The 8,019-nt window shown below is 56.7% G+C and overlaps 1 pseudogene; it reads right to left on the bottom strand.

The window, feature by feature from the left end:
* Window positions 1-2,166: 2,166 nt before the first annotated feature.
* LOC140702116 (U6 spliceosomal RNA) lies at window positions 2,167-2,221 on the bottom strand (annotated as a pseudogene).
* Between the last annotated feature and the right edge of the window lie 5,798 nt (window positions 2,222-8,019).

The following is an 8,019-nucleotide window of genomic DNA, read 5'->3' as shown; positions in this document are numbered from 1 at the left end:
CTTCGGTTCGCTTCCTGCGCCTCCTTTTGTACCGGGAGGAGCCCCTCTTGGGGAGGAGGGGGCGGCGCGCAGGCTCTGCTCGCCGCCTCATTGGTCGCCAGCCGTGCCCGTCACCGCCCCCTGCCCACGTCGCTCCAGGTGAGACGGGGAGGTGTCGCCGGCCGCCCCGTCCAGAGCGCCTGCTGGGGGTCCGGGGATCCCCTCCGCTGCCCCTCCTCTCGCTCCCTCTCCGCCCGGGGGGGGGGCGGGGGGCTCCTCCTTAGCAGGTTTTCTGCACATCCTCCGGGACCCCCTTAGCTCGCCGGGGCTGGCCCCTCTCCGGGCCGCCCGTCGCTGGTCGTCACCCGTGTGGCAGAGCCGGGCAGCGCATCCCTCACCTGGGCGCCCTTGGGCGGCCGTCGGCCCTCCTTTCCTCCCCACCCGGTGCACCAGGCACCGCACCCCTGAGCGGCGCTGTCCGGTGAACCGTGACGTCATTTGCGGGGGGGCAAGGATTGGGGGCAGGCGGGTGAGCAAGGGAGGGCCACGCCGGAGACGGGCGGCACAGAGGGAAGACCCCGAGAAACCCTGCAGGAGAGCGCGGGGGGCTTGGCCTCGGGAGGCTGGTGGGGCCCCCAGGCGTCTCTCTCTCTCTCTCTTGCTCTGTGTGTGGGAGATTGGCGGGGGGGGGGGGGCTTCCCTGCCCGAAAAAAGGCCCACCATGAACTGTTCGGGCTCCACCTTCCCTCAAGCTGTGCTTTAGCAAAAAGATTGAATGGCGACTCCCTGTTAGTTTTTCCAGGCGAATCCTTTGAACTGTAAGCTCACTGGGGCAGGGACCTGGGATTCTGGCCGAGGGGGGGGGTGTTTCCGGAAAAAGTACATATTCCATGCTCCGATTCTTAGGATTATTAAGAAAGGGCAGTGGAATGAGGCCAAAACAGATTGCCTCTTGACATCACTGGAGGGGTCTGCATTTCTTCTTGTTTCCCTCCCACAGGCTGCGTCTGTCCAGGCTACTCTTGTCCCCCCCCCCGCCGGTGGGGGCAGCCATTCGGGGGGGGGGGTGCTGTGGCCACGTCACCTGCAAGCGGGACTGAGGCCCTCCTTGCCCCCCTCCTTCCTTTACACCTCGGAAAGGCAAAGACGGGTTCTCTTGTGAGAAATAAGTACGCCCTCGTGATCTTTAAAAAGAGGGAGAAGCACATTTCAGAAACCCATTGGAAATGTTTCCATGACAACCACCCAGGAGAGGGAACATTCCCCCCCCTCCCTCCCACTGTCCTCAGGGCTTGGCTTCAGTCGCCTGTCCTGAAGGGATGCTGAGGCCATCCCTCACCTGGGAATCGGAGGACACGGAATTGTAGAGCTGGGAGGGGTCTCAAAGGTCCTCAGGCCCCAGACTTTGCCCCCCACCCCACCCCACAAGTGGCCCTTGAAACGCACAGCTCAAGCATCCCTGGGGAACACCCCATCCACCACTGGTTGAAAGCCACCACCTTCCCATCCATCTCATGCTTACGGCCTGCAAGTTCTTCCGAATGCTTGGGTCAGATCTCCCTTCTTCTCCCTGGAATCCACTGGTTTAGATCCCACCATCTAGAGCCACAGGAAACAAGCTTACTCCGTTTTCCACCTCCAACCTCCTTCAGGTATTCCCCTCTGAGACTTCTCTTCTCCAGGCTGAACATGCCCAGAGTTTTCATTATGAAGTTACAATGCAGGGCTGGTGATTAAAGGATGCCCTGATTGGTTTTATTTTTGCAAACATCGGACCGTGAACCAAACTTCCAAGCTAAAGCATGAACCCGTCTGGACCAGCAGAGGGCAGGAAACAGCTTCTCCTGCCTGCCTGAGATGGAAAAATATTAATTTCTAGGCATTGAGGGAAGACAAGTTGGAATAACACTGTCTTGTCTTTTAAAAAAAACAAACATAAAAACTGGAAATGAGACGAGAGTCCTTTATTCTCTTAGGACTGCAGTTGGGTGGGTGGTGCATTTGGGAGATGTAAGACAGAATTGGCCAAATTATTTTGACAAAGAATTAGTTACTGTGACCATTCCAAGCCCGTCAGTAGTTATGCAGCTTGATAATTCCAGCCTTAAGTGGGGTTATTAGACAATTAGACATTTGCACATTAAACATTGAAAGTGGTGATGCGATAGTCTTGGTGGCTGATAATTTCCATGCTAATCTTCTCTGTATTGTTCCAATTTTAGTATACGTGCTGCTGAAGCACATCTGTAGCCCCACTGAGCCGTGGCAGTCATGTATCAATAGGGCAGTCCCTGAGTCTCACTCTTATGTCCGAGGAAGTGGAGTTAATCCACGAAAGCTCACATTAAGCTGCAGAAATTAACCTTGAAGGTGATGCAACAGGAGGGGGGGAAAGCGTGTAGCGTTTGGGACTGCTTGTGGAGCTCTGGCCCCTCCCCCTCTTGCCCTGGCCCCGCCCCTTTCAGACAGGTGCCACCCTCCCCCACCTCCTAGCAGCCGCCGACGGAAAGGGACCCACCTTTGTTTTTCACACATGCATGGCAGCGAGGGGCGTTTTTAAACAGGGTGCGTGTGTGGCCTCAACACACACAACGCCTGCTCTTCATAAGGGTTTATTCTAAAGAAACTGGGCTTTTATTCCTGGAGAGAAGAGTGGCGATGAAACGGGGGCGGGCGGGCGGGCGGGTGCTTTCTCCTGGCTCTTCCTCCTTGCAGGCGAGCACGTCTTTCCGGGGGGGGGGGAACCCACCACCAGCAAGGTCGGCCACCGGGAGAAAAGGCAGGAGAGGAAGGGGGCTGGCGATGGGGGAGACAGAGGCACGAAAGGGACCCTGCCAGCATCTGACCTGATTTTTCCGAAAAGCCTCCTTCCTGATAGGTTGCACCAATTGCATAGGGATGAGCTCTCTTCTTCTTCTTCTCTCTCTCTTTTATTTTCCTCCTAAGGCGCTGCTCAGCACAGCCGTGACCATATAAGGCAGAGAGAGAGAGAGAGAGAGAGAAGGATCTGTTTGAAGCAGCAGCAGCAGAACCACATCCGAAGCGGGGTGTGGGGTGGGCAGGGAGCGGAGGACAGAAAGGGTCCCCCGTGGGCCGTTTTTCTGTGTCACCGCTCAAGGATGCCGCCTGCTCCATCCAAGCGAAGAAGAGAGGAAGCCTCCTCTTTAGCAGCCCGGCCTCCCCGGGGCCTCGCTGGATCCCCCTCGGGTTGCTTTCATTCATGCCTCCTTTCCTGGGTTCATTCATTCAGGCTGGACGGTCGTGGAAAACAAGGCTGCCTTCCAAAGATGGAGTGGCTGAGGAGCCCCAGGAGGGGGGCTTGGAGGGAGACCCTGGGAGGAGCAAAGACAGGGACCAGAAAGCAGGGGCAGCCCTTTGGAGAGCCTCCAGCGCAGGGGTTGAGCAAGCCTCACAACAGCCCTGAGCGGTGGACCAAGGGGCTCGGCCACTGCCCAGCCTCCAGGCACTGGGAGATGGCACGGAGCACACGGGGTGGGGGTGGAAGGACAAAACAGGTGGGGCAGGGTGAGACTGAGATGTCGGTGGCCCTGCTTTGCTGCCCAGGGTGGGTTCTGCCCCCACATTCACGGGAGTGAACCTCTTCTGTTGTTGTTTAGTTGTTAAGTTGTGTCTGACTCTTCGTGACCCCCATGGACCAGAGCACGCCGGGCCCTCCTGTCTTCCACTGCCTCTCGGACGTTGGTCAAATTCATGTTGGTCGCTTCGATGATGCTCTCCATCCATCCCGTCTTCCGTCGTCCCCTTCTCCTCTTGCCTTCACACTTTCCCAACATCAGGGTCTTTTCCAGGGAATCTTCTCTTCTCATGAGATGGCCAAAGGATTGGAGCCTCAGCTTCAGGATCTGTCCTTCCAGTGAGCACTCAAGGTGGATTTCCTTTAGAATGGATAGGTCTGTTCTCCTTGCAGTCCAGGGGACTCTCAAGAGCCTCCTCCAGCACCACAATTCAAAAGCATCCATTCTTTGGCAGTCTTGTACTGTTGGCCTTTTCTCCTCCCTGCAGATGTCGCCCTGTGCAGCCTGGGGGGGGAAGCGGCCCAGGCCCACAGAACAGAGGTGAGCCTCCCAGAAATAATTCACCTTTCCCCACAATCCTGCGCCTCAGTTGAATCCATGGGTGGAAAATAAGGGGGGCAGGCCCTTCTTATAAGACAGGACAGACCTCCCCTCTCCCCCCGTGGACTCCCAAGTTAAACCCCCCCCCGTGGACTCCCAAAAATAGGTCAGGCCAGCTGGCAAGGTGAGGGTGAAGCCCAGACGCCTCCAGCATGGAAGGGCAGAAAGGATAGGAAGCACCCTTAAATCCTGGACCCTCGGAGGTCTCCTTTGTGCTGAATGTTCCCCCACATGCCAGCCTGTAGCTCCTTCGGGGTTTTCTGCAAGGGACTGCAACCTCTTGGCAAAACAGATGCCCCATTTTATGAGGGCATTGCATTGCCAAGATGGGCATGGAGGTGAACATGACCCCCCCCCCCAAATGCAGCCGCTTCTTTTTTCATGCCCATATTAAATGAAAAGATTGCACAGTCTATAATTTGCATTTTGTTTTTGAATCCTCCATTGAGTCTGAGCAGAGATGAATTGTGGGGTGGGGAGAGGGAGAGGGAGAGAGAGAGAGGAAAGAAGGTCTGTCCACAGTTGGCTGTCTCCATGGAGATCCAGGACCGACTGAACTGCCCATGTGATGCTGAGCATGGCACAGAGGCCGGCTAGGCACACCCTTTCTGCCTGTGGGCTCACTGGGTACCTTATCAAGGATTTCGTGCTTTGCTTCGGGGGGGGTCGGCCTAATAAAACCATCAGTGCCCCATCCTGAAGTCTGGGTGTGGGGTGTTCCTGATCAGCATGGCTTTCTTGGCGTTCCACTCTTCCCCGAGGTTTGTTTCACAGGTTCCGGGATTCAGTTCTGAGTAAGAGCGAGCCCTGCTCGAACCAGCATCCCACTGCTTCATCAAAATGACGTGGTGCTGGAACAGAATGGGCCAGGGCCCACTTTTTAAAGAGCATCCTCTAGAGAGAACAGGCTAGGTGGATGACCCAGCCCCTCGCCAGGCTTGCAGGACAACGGGGGGGGGGGGGGAAATCCTGAAAATGACCCCAAGTGCCTCTGTTTCTGCTACCAAATGTTTCCCAGCCTGTCAGAACCAGGTCATCTTGGATTTGCCCCAAAGGGTGCTTCAAAAGCTTTGCAGAATCCCCTTGTTTCCTTTTCTTCACACACAGACATGCACCCCCCCCCTCTCTCTTATTTGCCACTGGGCAATTCATGCCTTCTGCATCGCCTGCTACGCTCTCAGGATGAGTGGCTTGTCAGAGACGCTCAGCATCCCCAGGGTTGCCACACTTTGCAGGAATGAAAGATCTGGTTCAGGAGGCTAATGCATTCAAGCCAGGCCCTAAGAGCCCTGGGCGGGGAGGGAGGGGGGGGTCCCACCTCCTTGCTGTGTTCCCTAGTGGACAATCCTCCTTTGTAAATGGAGCCACTGCAGCATCTCCTCTTCCCTTCCTGGGCAACAGGGAGGCAGAACCGCCACGCCAGATTTCCCAGAGAGCTCCCAGCTTCTCATGGGTGACATCTGTGCCCCGAATTGATGAGTCAGCGATCTTTGGAGCGATGCAAATCCCCTTCCAGCTGCCTGCTTTCTTTCCAGGTGAAATGCCTTTGAGAACCCGGGCATTTCCAGCATCCTTTGGGACCCGCTGTTCTTGGCCCATTAGGGCAAGCTCTTGTGTTGTGGCGAAAAGGGTCCAGATGGCCCAGACAGAAGTGTCGGCGGCTGAGGGGAAGCAGGATGAGCCAGGAAGGAGGGCTTTGGTCTTGAAGGTCACCCACCCCTGCAGGTGGGAGCTTCAGGCTGAGGTCAGCGAGGGGTCCAGGCCTTCATCTTTTGCTCATTCACAAACCCACCTTTGGGCCAGTGACTCTCTGGGCTGGCTGCCTTGCAGGCATTTTAGGATGATTAAAATGGGGAGCAGGAATGCAGGGCATGCCCTATGGAGCTCAGAGGCCAAAAAATGAGAGGTCAGGGCACTTAATAACATGTTCGGGATTCAGCACCACTAGGAATGGTGGCAACACATCAGATTTAAAAGGAGACAAGAATATTAGAGTCACGGTAGCAAGAGCTACGTCAGAAGCCGTATAGTAGAAGCTGTTCCGCTTTCTTCACCCTGGCACTGTCCAGATGTATGGCACTTATAAGAGGTCCCTTTGGCATCAGGGCTGGGATCAACGCTCCCTCTCATGTTCCAGGGTGCTGGGTGAGGCGCCCCATCCCAAGAGCATGGAGCACTTCTGGCCCCAACCAGAAGTAAATGGGCAGCAACATTGGCTTGGCTGTGCAGTCCCAGCGCAGCGCTTCTGGGATCATGGGAGACGTCGTCCATTTACACCTGAAAGCACAAGGCCTTCAGAGAAAGCGGGTGGACTGGCTAGCAGGGGAAATCAACTCATCAGCTTCTTTAAAGAAAACAATCACAACCACCACAAAGTCTGCTATTAAAAAAGTTACACACACACATGCACACAATCGCAGCACTTCAATTCCTGATTGGATTTCTGCTACTTTTGAGAACAGGGACATTTTCTGTGCCTAAAGGCAGAAGATGCTGCAGCCCTACAGATGCAGACGAAGTGGCAGGTCTGGGAGCTTGTTGGTGAAGTTTTGGGGTGCAGTCCCAAGGTCACCTTCAGGTAGAATCACCGTGGGCACCCCTGAGCGCCCTTTCAGATGCCCCTGGCAGGGGGTGGGAGACTAACCTCCTTTGAGTAGCAGACCGGGGTCCCGCCTGGGTTCTGTTGGGCGGTGGAGCAGATGGGAAGAACGCGGGTGGAAGCCATCCTGTGGCCTTGGGCCCAGTAACCCAGTGGTCCTCAACCTTGGGCCTCCACATGTTTTTGGACTACAACTCCCAGAAGCCTTCACCACCACCTCAGCTGGCCAGGACTTCTGGGAGTTGAAGTCCAAGAACATCTGGAGGCCCAAGGTTGGGGACCACTGCAGTAGCCAACTCTCTGGCTGAGCTCCCTGACGGCGGGGGGGGGGGGAGAGAGGAAAGCACAGGAAGGGACCCTTTTCTGCTGTCCTGAGTTCCCTGGATAAAAGATGTTTTGAAAGAGAATGAATAACGATGATATCATTAAGCTGTATTATCCTTAGAAGATCCCTGGCAGATAGACATGTATTAATCCTTCTCTCAAGCAGTCCGAGGCCAGAGGCCAGAATCATAGCTGGGAAATCCTGGAAAGCCTTCACAGAACCCCCAAAGTCTTAAGAAGGGAGGCAGCCCAGCCCTCCCGGTCAGCAGCCTCTCGGTTGGTGGCGGCGGCTCTGCTAAGGAGACAGGCAGGAACGGGCTGGTTGGAGACTGAGGTGGGCCAGGAACGCCCCCCCCTGCCCGAATGGACCAGCCAGACCCCACGGCTTGGGGGGGGGTGATGGACTCAGTACAGCCTCCTGTCCACCTTCCCTCTCATCTCTACACCCCTTCTCTCCCCCCCCCGCCACCCCCGCAGCTTGCATTCCCCTGAACCGATTCTTCCTCCTGGCCAAGGTGAAGGGAGCATCTTGAGAGCCCTCCACCCGCTTGGCCCTTGCCAAGGAGAAGACCTTCGCTGGGACAGAGGCCGGATCCGAGGGGCTGCTTCTTCTTCTTCTTCTTCTTCTTCTTCTTCTTCTTCTTCTTCTTCTTCTTCTTCTTCTTCTTCTTCTTCTTCTTCTTCTTCTCGAAAGGCACTCTGCACATGTTCAGAACCCTCCCCTTCTTTACCCCTTGGCGCGAAGGAGGCCCCAGCTCCGCGTCTAGACGAGGTCCGCGGGTGTGCGTGGCGGCGGGGGCGGGGGCGGGCGGGGTAAGAGGCGCTACGGGCACCGGCCCGGGCTGAGCGCCGGGGGGGGGGTGTCCGCCTGGGCTCCGCCACGGGCAGGGGCGTCGGTTCCGGAGGTGCGCGCAGGGCGGGCGGGTGCGCGGGCGGGCGGGGGCGGAGAGGGCCCGGCCCAGCAAGGGTTAATCTGCCCTG

Source organism: Pogona vitticeps, chromosome 9 (genome assembly GCF_051106095.1).
Source record: "Pogona vitticeps strain Pit_001003342236 chromosome 9, PviZW2.1, whole genome shotgun sequence".
NCBI lineage: Eukaryota > Metazoa > Chordata > Lepidosauria > Squamata > Agamidae > Pogona > Pogona vitticeps.
Note: the sequence above shows the minus strand (reverse complement) of the source record. Positions and strands in the feature narration are given on the sequence as shown.